This window comes from Vicia villosa, unplaced genomic scaffold (genome assembly GCF_029867415.1).
Source record: "Vicia villosa cultivar HV-30 ecotype Madison, WI unplaced genomic scaffold, Vvil1.0 ctg.000305F_1_1, whole genome shotgun sequence".
Lineage (NCBI taxonomy): Eukaryota > Viridiplantae > Streptophyta > Magnoliopsida > Fabales > Fabaceae > Vicia > Vicia villosa.
In genome coordinates this window covers 1,117,120-1,133,172 of record NW_026705133.1, presented here as the reverse complement: position 1 = coordinate 1,133,172, position 16,053 = coordinate 1,117,120, and positions in this window count along the sequence as shown.

Here is a 16,053-nt window from a genome sequence, read left to right as displayed (position 1 = left end):
CTGATTTTAAGTTTCTTGAAGAAATTTTGCTCTTGGTTATGGTTCTTTTGCCCAGAATTTCGTCCCCTAATGCATTGACCTAGGTTCTATACTTATAGTGGAGAAAATAGGTCAACAAAGTTTGCCCAAAATCTCTTTGAATCCAATATTGAAAATTTGAGAAATTTGATTTATGGAATTTTCCAAATTTGATCAATCTTGCTCCAATCTTATCCAATTAACTTTATGCACGAAATTATCTTGAAATATGGTGTAATTTCTGATTGGAATTGATCTTTATGAGGTCTTCAATCAAATATTTGATTTTCACTTGATTTATTTGACTTTTAATCACCTTTTAATTGAATAAAAATTCCTAATAAATCACATAAATCATGAATATTCGTGGCAATCATATTTGGTGACCTGGATAACTTATGGATCAAGATTAGATCTTAAGAAGTTAGGCCCATTTGCAAAAAAAATCCAATTTGGACCACTTTTGTTTCACCTTTTTTCTTCAAAATTTCCCAACTTTGACAAAGCATATCTCCCTCAATTTTTAATATATGGAAGAGTTCTAGGACTTTTTGGAAACCTCAAGATGTCTTCTATAAGCCACTTTGGAACCTTTTTTTCATTTGAAGATTTTATCTTGATGATATGGGCTTTGACAAAAAACTGCTTTTGGTTAACTTTTGAAAAGGACCTATAATCGTTTGGACCATATCTCTTGAATGAAGCATTTCTAGCCTTGGCATGTGAAAGAAAAAGTTGTAGAGAGTTCAATTTCTTTCAAAATAGGCTTTGGTTGGGAAATTTTTGATACTCCATGTGAAAGTTATGGCCAGTCAAAGTACAGTTGACTTTTTAGACCAAAAACCCTAATTTAGTAACCTTGAATCTTGTTGATTTTCAAGCTTTCCTTGATGAACCATGATCAACTCTTGATCAAATGATAAATGATACTTCAAAATGTTTGATGTTGACCAAGAATCAGGAATTTTGACTGTCCTTTGACCATAATTGACTTTTAGGTCAAACTAGTCGACTGTTGACTATCTGAACACTTGAATGAGCAATCTTTGGATTTGAAGCTTGAATTTTAACATGGAGATAATTTTGAAATATAATGAGCCAAATGAGATCCATTGGGGACCTTGATTCACCAATTTTCTTAAGAGAATGCAAAACCCTAGTTCAGAAGGTCCTTGGTTATGAGAGTGTGCCTTGGGTTAACCCTTGAGCCTTGAATCTTTGTATGAGTTTGAGGGTGAAATGGGATGGGAAAATTTTGGGGTATGACAGCTGCCCCTGTTCAATCTTCTTAAACCTGAGGATGTAGATTGGCTCATGTGCCTGTTGGAATCTGAAGGTGGAAGAGGATTGAACACTAGAATACCCAGATATTTGCGCTTGTTGATGTAGGAAGTAATGTTAGAGATGGGCTTAAAAATTCCATCCAGTTGTTTGACAAGATGCTTGTCTAAAGCATATGCTTTTCAGACTTGGATCATATGCATTAATTGTATCTGAGGAGAGATGAAGTAATGTCTTACATAAGACTACCTGAAGAGGTTCCTGAATAGGGTATATCAATGACCGATGTAAAGAAGATTAGGCTTTAAACAAAGCTTGGGAAGAAATGTCTTAGAGAAGACTAACTAAAAAGCTCCCTAAAAGGGCAAGAGATGTCTTAGAAAGGATTGGATAAATGTTTTAAGGGAGATTACCTAGAAAGGCTGAGATACGTCTTAAACAAGACTCACCTAGAAAGGCTTTTAGAAAGGATATGAAGTGTCTTAAACAAGGTTAACCTAGAAAGGTCTCCTATAAAGGATAAGAAAGGTCTTAGAAAAGACTACCTAGAAACGGCTCCTAGAAAGGACAAGGAATGTCTTATAGAAGACTACCTAGAAAGGCTCCTACAAAGGATGAGAAGTTCTTTGATTGTTTCTGAAGTATCTTTGAAGAAAGACCCGAAATGGAGCATCAGAATTGTATTTGTCTTGAATGAGCGTTAAGATTGAATCGTTGACACGATCGTTTTTGCACCGTACTTGGATGATAATATTCTTTTGATTATGAAGTGACCTGAAAAGGAAAGATTAGTTTTATGCAATGTCATGATGCATGTATTGTATGATGAGGTTCTCGAAATAAATGAGAATGCTAAATGTTATGTATGTATTGTGAATGATGCAGGGGTGGACTATATAGTCGAAGCATATCAGTAGCTTTATACAGCAAAATAAATCTTTGTATGCTGCTGGAGATGATGTATGGACATGTTTTATGATGTTGGCTTGAATGCTCTTGATTGATGTCCCAAGTTGTAGGCCGTAAATAATACAAGCGTAGGAAGGTCAATTACGCAACAATGCTCCTTGTGTGATACCAGCGTGATTTCCCCAACATCAGAAATTTTGAGAGACGTGCCCCTTAATCTGAAGGAAGTATCCTTTAGAGGGAACTCGAATTTTACCATGTCATGCCACGAACCTGATATGCACTGCCCCAGTATTTGAATTCTGGAAAGATATGCCCCTAGTCAATAGGATCTTTGATTGTATGCCCCTGTAATCCTCTAACTTTTGCCCCTGTTTAGGATAACCCTCTAGACGTGGTTCCCCCATTCAAGGGTCTTTATTAGAAATGATCGCCTTTGATTAAACCAATTTCGAGATCTCTTTGATGCTAAGTATTGATTTGAATGTGAAGCAGATGCTTTTCAAAATGAATCATGCGTTTTGATCGTATCTGATGGATAGTAATTTGATGAGTACTCAAATTGATGTCTTCTAGAAGATTACCTGAAGAGGCTCCTGGAAAGGATAGGAAACTGTTTCAAACAAGACTGTGCTTTAAACAAAGCTCAGGGAGACATGTCTGTAAAGAAGGTCAAAAGATTCCTATAGAGGTTGAAACTGGTTTAAGGGATATTGTGTTTTAAACAAAACTCAGGAAGAGACGTCTTGAAGAAGATTACCCTAGAAAGGATAGGAGACCGTCCTAAAGAAGACTGTACTTTAAACAAAGTTTGACAAGGTTCTTGGAAGAATAAGAGAAATGTTTCTAGACAAAACTGCCTAAAAAGGTTTATAGAGATATGTCTTTAAAGCAGACCACCTGGAAAGGTTAAGAGATGTCTTAAATAAGACTACCTAGAAAGGTTCCTGGAAAGGATGAGGGATATCTTAGAGAAGATTACCTGAAAAGGTTCCTAGAAAGGGTAAGGAATGTCTTAAAGAAGACTACCTAAAGGGATTCCTAGAAAGGATGATAAACATCTTAGAGAAGACTACCTAAAGAGGTTCTTAAAAAGGGATATGTCTTAGAGAAGACTATCTGGAAAGATTCCCGAAAATGATGAGAAATACCTGGAAAGGCTCCTAGAAAGGATGAGAGATATCTTAGAGAAGATTACCTGAAAAGGTTCCTAGAAAGGGTAAGGAATGTCTTAAAGAAGACTACCTAAAGGGATTCCTAGAAAGGATGATAAACGTCCTAAAGAAGACTACCTAAAGAGGTTCTTAGAAAGGGATATGTCTTAGAGAAGACTATTTGGAAAGATTCCCGAAAATAATGAGAAATACCTGGAAAGGCTCCTAGAAAGGATGAGAAGATGTGTCTTAAAGAAGACTACTTGGAGAGGCCCCTAGAAAGGACTTGCCCCCATGGGTTGTTCAGCGTCTTTGAGAGATTCCATGAATCTTGATTAGACTGCCCCAGATAAATGGGATAACGACGGGTCATGCCCTTTGTACACATTAGCCTTTAGCTAACCGAGTCAGGCGTAAGAGATGTTTCTTCTTTTTGATGTGCTTCTAAAGCTACTTCGTCTTTCGGGAGGACTTTTAATCATTAGCCATGCCCCGTGCAACTTCTCCCTGATGTTAAGCATTTAAATCTATGTAGACAAATGTGCTTTATAATGAAATTTATAAGACGCGAATGCATATGTTTGTCTCGAAGTTTTGAAAAACATTCTAGTAAAACAGAGTCTTGTAATAAAGTAATATCAACTCAAGAGTTATAGTAGTCCTTAGGGGTCAGGATACCTTTTGGTAACAGTATGCTTTCGAACTAACTGTGCTTCAGTTAGGACTTTTAAGGGTTGTAACGTGGCCTGGTTCACGGTTTTTAGAAACAAAGGATAATGGCTCAAAGTTTATTTGTACCCATCCCAATCTTCGTGGTGTTCTCCGGTCCTATGCTCAGTTAAGCATGCGTTTAAGCTCCAAAAGACTTTGGGAATTGTAATACTAACATTTATGATGGTTCAAAAACCAAAAGTTTATTTGCAAAGGCAGTCATCCTCTTTTTTGTAATATCCTTTTGTCGAGGGTATGTAGTGACCTCTTTTCGACTTTGTTATCCCTAACTTTTACCTGAACTGTTTTATTTTGAGACTACAGTCAGCGGGATGCCCCAATTTTGCCTAAGTCTCCTTCATAGGTTTTGACTTAGCAGGCCTTGCGTATTTTTTTTCCTATTTCTTTGTGGATATTGACTGCCTGACTTAATGATGACAGGGAACAATCAGTGATTGTATTCAAAGGAACAGTTTGGGATAATTAAGTTAAATGAGCAACTACCCTACCCCACGGTTATGTTTAAGGGTTTTATTTTGTTCGTGAAGGAAAACTCCTACTTCTTAGGCTCAAAGGGGTTGACGAGGGATTAACATCCTTATATCTCCACTGTATAGGAATTGAAACAATGGTTGTACATTATCAACACGGTCTGTTCGAAAGTATAACGTATGAGATTGTGGTATCGTTTTCGTCATCCTCCCTCTAAAGGCATACAGTTTTAACAAGAGTTGAATATCACAAAGAAGAAAACCAAGTAAAAATACAGTTTTAAATATAGTGAAAACACTAGGAATGAATCAAGACAAACGTAAGCAAATGCATTAATGAATATTGTAAAGTACATAGCGTCTGTCATAAGACCAATGTTTAAACAAACAAAAAAGAAATTGCGAATGAAAATGAAACTAATGATTTAAGAAGCCCTCCTTCTAGCCATTTATAGCATTAGACTTGCGAGGCTCTTCAGGCTGGCCGAACTCAATGATCCCTTCTTCAATTAAATCTTGGATCTTATGCCTCAACGGCCCACAATCCTCTGTATCATGACCAGGACTATCTGAATGGTAAGCACACCTAGCATGAAGCTTGTACCCGAGAGAGGGATTAGCTGGAGCTGAGTATGGAGGTAGCTGAGTTATCAAGCTCTAATTGAGCAGATGTTGCAAAGCTTGAGACAGTGGCATGTGCAACGGGGTAAATGATCGTTTAGGCTTGGACTTCCAAGTACGTTGGCCACCCTGTTATGCTGATCCTTTTTGTTGTAGTACTGGGGTCTGATTAACCAGGATTGCCCCAACAGTGTTGGGTTCCTTTTTCCCATCGTATGGCTTCTTTGTAGGATAAGAACCTGAGGGTGCCCCTTGTATCTTCCCATTTTTTATCCCATTTTCAATCCTTTCACCAATGACTACCAAGTCCGAGAATCCTGAAGATACGCTTCCGACCATCTGTCATACCCCAAAATTTGCCCACACTTTTCAAAATTGAAAAACTATTTCAAAAATTAGATTTTATAAAAATCTTGGGTTCATCTTGAATTTTATAAATATTCGTTTGAAATTCTATTTTAAAATATAATAATTTACTCTTAAATTATTTATATTTTAATAAATAGAAAAATGCTGGCCGATACTTCATACACTTTCAATTGGCTTTTTATTTTGAACAAATAATATAGCACGATTGGTAAGGAAGTAAAGTTTGCAAGTACAGGGTCCCGGGTTCTAATCCCACTACTAACATTTTTCCCTTTTATTTGCTTCTAACTTTAGTTTTAATTTTATTTTCATTTTATATTAAAAAAATCACAAAAAAAACTTTTTTATCATTTTAATTTTAACTTTCGTATTTATTATTTAAGCATTTTCTAAAATATTAATTTTTCAAATTTTTCCTTTTTATTCACAAAAAATAACCAAAAATAGCATAAAAAAATAAAAATAGTAACTTTCAATTCAAGATTAATTATCATTAAAATTTTGATCAAAACAAATATTTTGGTGATTAATTTTATCTTTATTACTTTTGATTCAATTTCAATTATTTCTTAGTTTGTTAACCTAAAATTTCGTGTATAAATACAACTAACTTTTGATAATTCCGGGGACCAACCCTTATTCACACACCTAACAACAATAACCTACGGTATAGCAACAACTAACAATTTTCCACGGTCTCTGGACGTACAAACATTTTTCCACCAGCCAAAAACTAACCTTTTACAAACCCACTCTCTCACTGTGTATTTTTACAACCATTCAAAACCACTGCCATAACTTCTACACAAAAACCTGCAACTCCCATGAACAAACTAATACAAATAACTACTCACAACCCATAAAACTGTACAAAATTGTTTGTTTTTTTTTGTTTGTGCGGAAAAAGGAGAACAGAAAGCATCAGATCTACAACAACTCAAAACCGGAAAAAGATGGAGAAATCAAAGTAGGAGGTTTGATGCCTTCCGGCGCCACAATAACCGCGTAGCAGCCCCGGCCGGATCCATTGGCGCACATCCGCGAAATCGCAAGCTACGACCTTTGACGAACAGTCAACGACGTCACCATCCATATCCCTCATGCGAATCAAAGCCGCACGAAGCTTTGGTGCTGCCGAACCAAGACCTCTATTGCTACCGCGAGTCTGTACGTATTTCCGACCATGATCCGAGATTCACGCCATAACTGCGTTTTTTTTTGCAGGCGAAAAAAAGAATAAGAAGCAGAGACGAGTCCGAACTGCCACGTACAAATTGATCTCATATCGCATCAACCTCCAACCTTCTCCGACGAAGCCGCGCGTCCAGATACTGCACCAGATAACATAGCTTGTGTAGTTTTGTTTTTCCCTTTTGTTGTGTTTCACAGGAAAAAGAAGAAGAGGAGCGGTCCCGACAGCACCTCACCCCAAAGCCATGTAATAGCGTAGGAACCTTTACTTTTCCGCAATTTATTTTCTGTAAATATATTAACTGTTAGTAATTAGGCGTGTATGGTAAGACTAAAAACAATCACAGTTCACCTTAATTCAAGATATGATAACTGAATCAAACACACACACACACACACGCACTTTGACTTTCAAACAAAACAAACGAGCTAAGCAAACTAAGAGCTCGTAGATAACTACGGATGGAAAAGGTGCTAACACCTTCCCTTTTCATAACTTACCCCCCGAGCCCGTTTCTTCTAAAAAAGGTCTTTTTCTGTTCTTTTTACCTTTACTGAAATTGGACAAAATAAAAGTCGGTGGCGACTCTTGCTCACCGCAACATTGTTTGCAAAAATAAAAAGTCAGTTCTCCCACCGAGTTACACCATCTTATCGTAGTATGGTCCTTGCAAAGTGCCCATAAACATGTCTACCAGTTCTTTTTCCAGCAAGGGAGGTTGGACTCGAGAAGCCATTTCTCGCCATCTTTGTGCATATTCCTTGAATGCTTCGTCCTTCTTTTGTGCTAGATTTTCCAGTTGCAGCCGGTTGGGAGCCATATCCAAGTTGTACTTATACTGCTTTAAGAACGTGTTAGCAAGGTCATTCCAACTTCAGATATAGGATTTCTCCAACTGCATGTACTAATCAACAGACGCCCCGCTTAAGCTATCTTGGAAGAAGTGTATCATCAGCTTTTGATCGTGGGCATAGGCAGCCATTTTTCGCACATACATGCGCAAGTGGTTCCTCGGACATGTGAGTCCTTTGTATTTCTCAAAGTTGGGAACCTTAAATTTGTGCGGGATAGTCAAGTCTGAGACTAAGCTCATTTCGAAGGTATCCACATCGAGAACAAAGTATCCTTCTACCATCTTTAGTCTCTCCTCTAGCGCCTTGATCTGTTCATTGTCCTTGGAGACTTCCCTAGAGTTAGGAAGAGACTGTTTTGTTTGAGTTACTTGGTATGTGTTGTCCACCTCTTGTACTCTGTATTGTAGATCCAGGTAATCGTCATCCTCAGTAGTATTGTTAGTAGGAATCCGTACTATGTGGGGTGTCCCTTCCTTCGATGGAGAGGGAACAAAAATCCTTCTCGAGAGGTCTCTCCTTCTTCTTGGAATTGGATAGCTCTTCTAACAGATCGTGCCTGAAGACTGTCTTTAGCAGGGCCGAAGCCCTGTCATAAATCCTAGCAGCGGGTTTTTGTCGTTGGGAATTTCATCCTGAACAAGGGTTTCCCTAGACTGAACCTCTTTTGTTTTTTCTTGTTTATCCAGGAGGTCCTTCATGAATCCTAGCATCTGAGCCATACCTCCTTTAACCTCCTCCACACTACCCTTTAGTTGATTCACCTCCTCACGAAGGGCGGCTTGATTCTGCTCTAGTTGTTCCATTGATTTCTTCTGTTGAAATCTGGTTCGAAAAGGTGGTCGGGATGTTAGATTATCCTTACCAATAGTTTCTTGCTCTTGAAGTAAAAGAGAATTTTCTTTCAATGCCATGAAAATGATATGCTTTATTCGCGTTTATGTCTTATCCACATTTATTGTTTAAATATAATAAATCCTCTTTTTTTTAATATTATTATATTTTTTATTTCTTGTGGATAAGACATGATGCAAGAATGCACATGATGCATGATGAATACAACCAATCATGTGAATAAAATATATAAACATACAAGTAAACACATAAGCACATAAGTCCTAAGTTCATAGGTTCGACGCAACGGCTCAGGGAGTCTAACTTTCCCATTGGTGTGTTCTAACAAGGGTCTCATATGGCCGTTCGTAGCCTCCAAGACTTTTGTCTCATTGGATTTTAGAACAACTCATTTTCCCATGAGCTTCGAGTTTTAGGGGTAGGTTCTCTGAGAGATCAGTCAAATACCCAGTCCTGCCGTCAACAAAGTCAAGCATCGTTTTGGACATTTCCGAATATTCAACCCATTCTGAGTGGAATTATCAATAAGACTCGTAGGCGATGCAAGTCTCCCCTGGTCTTAAGGAAAATTCCCACACTTAGGTTTTAACAGCAATTTATATATAACCCCAAAAATACAGTAAAAACAAATATGCACTTAAACAAATATTTATTTAAATTACAATAAAAAATTACTGTAAATAAAAAACAGTAAATAAATAAATAAATTAAATTAAATTAAATATTAAATAAAAAAACCTAAACCCTAACCCCAAAATCCTAACCCTAACCCTGAAATCTTAGCCAAACCCTAATAATTAACCAATGTCTAAACCCTAAACCAAAACCTAGGAGCATAATAATTCACCATTTTAAGATCTAAATAAATAAATTGAATTACCTTATCGCAGTTTTGAAATTCGTAGTTTGTAATTTTGTAAAAAGAAATTGTGTTTTAATATGGCGTACAACCCTAATTATAATATGTTTCATTAATCGTGGTGATCAATGAGTTTGATCAACATAATTAACAATTTGAAAGAATTGCTAATTATTCTAATTGATTGATTCAATTATCACCATTAGCAAATAAATGTGTTTTAATAGATTATTTGAATTGTTTTGGGAATTGAATTATTTTATTATTAACCATCGCAACCAATTAGTTTGATTAAAACGATTAATAAATTAACAAGGATTGTTAATTATCCTAATCGATCGATTCGATTATAACCATTAACAAATAGATTGTATTTTAAATGGATTATTAATATGAAGGAAATTAATTATCGTTAATTATCGTGATCAATAGGTTTGATTAAAACAAATAACGAATTTATGAAGATTACTAATCATCGTAATCAATCGAATCGGTTAAAACCCTTAGCAAATAAACCTATTTGAATTATATTATTAAATTAATTAAATAATCGATTATTAATCATCGCGACCGATTAATTCGACCGAAACGAATAATAAATAAAATCTTAATATTAATTTTATTATTAATTTAATTTAAAAATCAAATTATATATTAAATAAAAATATATTAAGTTAATTATATAATTAATAAATAATATAAAACCAATAAGAAAAACATAAGTTATTTTGATTGTATGTGGCTTGGTTGGGGGTACATGGTATATTCATCACTCCCTGGGCGTTAGATCTAGATGGATGATGATCCTATGGCTGGATCTTGGGTGTACACAGTGATCAATAGGGCACACACAACACTGGATCAAGGAAACTGGGTTTTCATAAAAAATAACATGGGAGTGAGGGCTCGAACCCACGCCCTCCCCCTCAAACGCGCCTCTTCTTACCACTCCAACCAAACAAGCCAATCGTTTAAAACACGCGTTCAAAACATAATATATAAAATCCAAAAATATAAACGAAAACGGGCGCGAAACTTTGAATGGACGAACCAGATGATGACACGCCATCATCGTCCCCACAAATCCTGAAATTCTCTGCAATTTTTGCTACGAATTTGCTATGGATTCCTTCGTAGCAAATAAACCTTTAAATCGTAGAACCCACATACAAGCATATAAATGTTTCGCGACCCTTCCATTCTCTTCGCCCGGTTCCTACGAGTCTAATGATACCCCTAATTGCCCCTAATTTTACCCTAAACAGAAAACCCCAATTCGAGCTCGTTTGACCTAACAATGGTGATTTATGTTCAAACCATGTAAACACTGAATTTAAAGCCCAGAAACGATCAAAGCACCAAGACAAACCACAATATGCAAACAAATTTCATTGAGGATGTGTGAATTAATGTAACCGATCTCAAGTTGTTCGTGACATAACTTGGCCTAAACAGAGGTAATTCTGGGGGTGCTGAGGTTGTGTGATGATCCAGATAGTTTCATAATGCTCCAAGGATTGTGTAGCAAGCTTCAGATTCCTTTGCAATGCCTTCAATCTTCAAAACCGATTTTAAGTTTCCTGAAGAAATTTTGCTCTTGGTTATGGTTCTTTTGCCCAGAATTTCGTCCCCTAATGCATTGCCCTAGGTTCTATACTTATAGTGGAGCAAATAGGTCAACAAAGTTTGCCCAAAATCTCTTTGAATCCAATATTGGAAATTTGAGAAATTTGAATTATGGAATTTTCCAAATTTGATCAATCTTGCTCCAATCTTATCCAATTAACTTTATGCACGAAATTATTTTGAAATATGGTGTAATTGCTGATTGGAATTGATCTTTATGAGGTCTTCAATCAAATATTTGATTTTCACTTGATTTATTTGACTTTTAATCACCTTTTAATTGAATAAAAATTCCTAATAAATCACATAAATCATGAATATTCGTGGCAATCATATTTGGTGACCTGGATAACTTGTGGATCAAGATTAGATCTTAAGAAGTTAGGTCCATTTGCCAAAAAAATCCAATTTGGACCATTTTTGTTTCACCTTTTTTCTTCAAAATTGCCCAACTTTGACAAAGCATATCTCCCTCAATTTTTAATATATGGAAGAGTTCTAGGACTTTTTGGAAACCTAAAGATGTCTTCTATAAGCCACTTTGGAACCTTTTCTTCATTTGAAGATTTTATCTTGATGATATGGGCTTTGACAAAAACCTGCTTTTGGTTGACTTTTGAAAAGGACCTATAATCGTTTGGACCATATCTCTTGAATGAAGCATTTCTAGCCTTGGCATGTGAGAGACAAAGTTGTAGATAATTCAATTTCCTTCAAAATAGGCTTTGGTTGGGAAATTTTTTATACTCCATGTGAAAGTTATGGCCAGTAAAATTATAGTTGACTTTTTAGACCAAAAACCCTAATTTAGCAACCTTGAATCTTGTTGATTTTGAAGCTTTCCTTGATGAACCATGATCAACTCTTGATCAAATGATAAATGATACTTCAAAATGTTTGATGTTGACCAAGAATCAGGAATTTTGACTGTCCTTTAACCATAATTGACTTTTAGGTCAAACTAGTCGACTGTTGACTATCTGTACACTTGAATGAGCAATCTTTGGATTTGAAGCTTGAATTTTAGCATGGAGATAATTTTGAAATATAATGTGCCAAATGAGATCCATTGGGGACCTTGATTCACCAGTTTTTCTTAAGAGAATGCAAAACCCTAGTTCAGAAGGTCCTTGGTTAGGAGAGTGTGCCTTGGGTTAACCCTTGAGCCTTGAATCTTTGTATGAGTTTGAGGGTGAAATGGGATGGGCAAATTTTGGGGTATGACACTAGGGCTTCATGGAAATCAAACAAAGATTGCATATCTTTTCTCCATCGAATCCAAATTTTGTCATCAAGAATTGTAAGAGAATTCGAAATGCCATTGGTACCATTCATCTTTGCAGCATCTGCGATTCAAGAACCCTGAAAACACGACCACTAAGTGAGGTTCTTGAAAACACGATTAAGAAACAAACCGAATGCTCTAAAATCAATTTGTTAGTGTGTGAGACGCTTTTAATGAGAGGAGAGAAAGAGGGAGAGAATAAAAAATAAGGATTGTTATTATTGAAAGTTGATTATAAAGCTGATTTAATATATATATATATATATATATATATATATATATATATATATATAGAGAGAGAGAGAGAGAGAGAGAGAGAGGAGGGATATATTTACTCCAAGAGTAAGTTATTATAACTTACTCCACTTCTTAACCATTAATTCTTTTCGATCTAATGGTTAAAAATAATAAGGAATATTTTTCTCTATATCCCTCCTCACACACATATATATATATATATATATATATATATATATATATATATATATATATATATATATATATATATATATATATATATATATATATATATATATTTGATGTATCAAGTAGGATGACTTTTAAAATAAGAGATAAGAGAATTAAATGCTAACCATTGGATTTGATAAATGGTTTTGATGAACATTTATTGTTTGTGCTTGCACGTGACTTTATCAAGACCATTTATCAAATCCAATGGTTAGAATTTAATCCTGTCATCTCTTATTTTATAAACCATTCTACTTGATACATCCCTTATATATACATATGACTTGTAGACTAAGTAACAAACCCTAGCTATCATGGGCTTGGGCTACACAACTGGATTATATCACAACAATATGGTCCATCAAAGCACCAATGTCTACAACGGCTCCATTGAAAATCACCTCATTCCTCATAATCAAAATAAACCATATCACAACTTGCCAAATTAGGTGTTGCACATTATTTGCTTTCTTTACTCTCTTGCCTTTTATAAAACTGTCAAAATGCCCAAAATGAAGTAATAAGTGCCCAAGTGGAGGCCCATTGTAAATGTAATACCCTTATAAACCCACATATATCTCACATATAATTTACGAAAATAAATCAAATAAAACCACCAACAAGAGTGTCACATCTTCATATAAGCATCATATAACAAACATCCTGGTCCGTAACACGGGTTTTCAAAAATCATTTAGTACAAATACCTCATTGATAACAACAATAACACTTCAACTACTCGCAGCAGAATTCATAGTCTCAAAAATAAATTCATTTCGTTTATGACATCAAAACCTTTTTGGTCAATATCAAAAGACATCATCAAATGTATTCAACATAGTAAAATTCATAAAATAGGTTTATCAGAACAATTGAATTTTAACTCAAGAGTTTCCCACTTGATGTTACGATACAAGATCAAGACCTCTAACAATAGCGGAAATAAACGAATAACTTTAAGCTATCCTCAAACTTCTACGATCTATTCTTGATTATTTGCAAGTTACCCACGTATAGAGGCATAACATTTCCAAGCTGAGAATGTGAGTAATCACAAATAATTATTAAAGTCATAAGGAATAAATATAGTAGTTAGATAACAATTATCAAAGATTCCACATATCATCACACTTCAGATATATACTCACATTGTTAATTCATCCACAACATCATCATGTCATTAAATCAACAATCTTCACCAAGACATCATTAATTCGTACATCATCAAAACATTACTTAATTAATCATTATGCAATTTCAAAAAGAATGCAATGCAACATCATTGACTAATGCATGGGGTGCCAAAAATTCACTGATGACCAAGTCATATTCCTCCAAATATCCCTAACATAAGATCGATTCCCTCTTGGAACTGGAGCACATGATAATAATGCACTCAGTCTACACAATGGGATTTAGGCCACCACTGGAAAAACGTCCTAACATCATTGGACAAATGTCCAAATATTTGCCCTGAATGTATGATACACAACACCAATAATAATTTGACCACAACTAGTCAATTCCATCATAATTCATGTAATCATTATAAATACATCCTTCACATAGCATGTATGCACATCAAAGCATGCTTAACATCAACTTCATTTAATACATCACATATATTCACCATCGCGTACTCGTCATATAATTATCATCATATAATCATCAACATATAATCATCATCATGTAATCATTACCTTATAATCATCATCATATAGTCATCATCATGTAATCGTCATCGTGTAATCATCGCCAAACATTTCATAATAAATGAATCATCATCATAACGACATCAATTCATCATAGAAAGCTTACATCATATTACATTAAGGAATAATCATATCAGGTCATCGAAGGAAGCATACATTATATTACATCAAGGCATACTTGTACCAATTCATCATAGAAAGCATGCATCATATTACATCAACGCATAATCACATCAGTTCATCATAGCACCATCATTGTAAAAATACATTATATGATTCATTTTATTTTACAAAATTATAGTTCATCGGGTTAGCTTTTTAACGCTTCAAACGGGGCTCGATTCGTACTTACGATTCAAAAGTTATGACCAAAACAATTTTGCAGTACAAAAACCCGAGAGCTGTTACGGGCACCCGTAATGGGCATTATGGCCCGTAATGCTGAAAATCCATAATTTCATTTTTTTGCATGTTTCTGGTACAAAAGTAGAGAGTGCTATTATGGGGACCCGAAATGGTTGTTACGACCGTAATAGAGCCCATAAGTCTTTATTTTTCACGCGATTTTTCTTGTTTTTTAGCCTTTCAACAAACCTCAAATCCTTAGTTTTAACCTCCAACAACCCCAAAACATATCATATCATATGGTACTTAAATCAAGGGAAATAAACACATCACAAATCATCATTCTCACCGCAAATCATCATAAAAAAAAACCCAAATACAAACCTACCAATACCGAAACCCATACCAATCATAATAATAAGGATAACCCCCTTACCTTAGATTTCCAACAATGGATTCTTCTTCCTTGTGTTCTGTCGGTTTCTCTTCTTCTTTTTGTGTGTCCTAGCCTCTTCTCTCTTCTTCCTATTTATAAGATCGTACAAAATGAAACCCTCAACCTTAACTTTTCCTTTTTGTCAAACGTACCCCTTGGATCCTTAATAAGTCTTTCCACCTTTGCATTCACTCAACCTCTTACAATTGACTACTTTTCCCTTATAGTCTCTACCACCAATATTAATCTATTTTACTAATTAAAATAATTCTAACTAATTATTCTACTAATCCAAATATTATTTAAATAATCCTCATAATCATCTTAATTCGCTCTACCCCATAACACATCATCTCAACACATCATATTCAACAATACATCGCGTAGTCACCAATAAATTACAAATAACCATAATTACACATATATTCACACGAAATCAGTTAATTAACTAATTACATAATTAATCAAGATTTTTGGAGTGTTACAGTAAACACCTTATTTCTCTGTTTGTTATTATTATTCCATTTAAAATAGAGGATTTCTTAATGTGCCATATGCATTATTAGGGCAGTGCGTGAAAATACATTTATGCCCCCAAGTTGAAGAGATACATCTCCAGACACACCATATTTCAAAATCAATGGAAAGAATTGATCGGAGATACATCTATGTATACCTTACATATATGCATCTCCAAACGCACCAAAATTCAATACAATTATGGAAGATTCCCTAACTCCACGTGCAATTATTCTAGATATACATCTCCATAAAGTTTACGTAGATGCATCTCCGGACGCTCTTCGTTCAAATACGCACCAGAAGCCCTTCAACTTCCTCACTTACTCAAACTCTCTCAAAAACCTATTT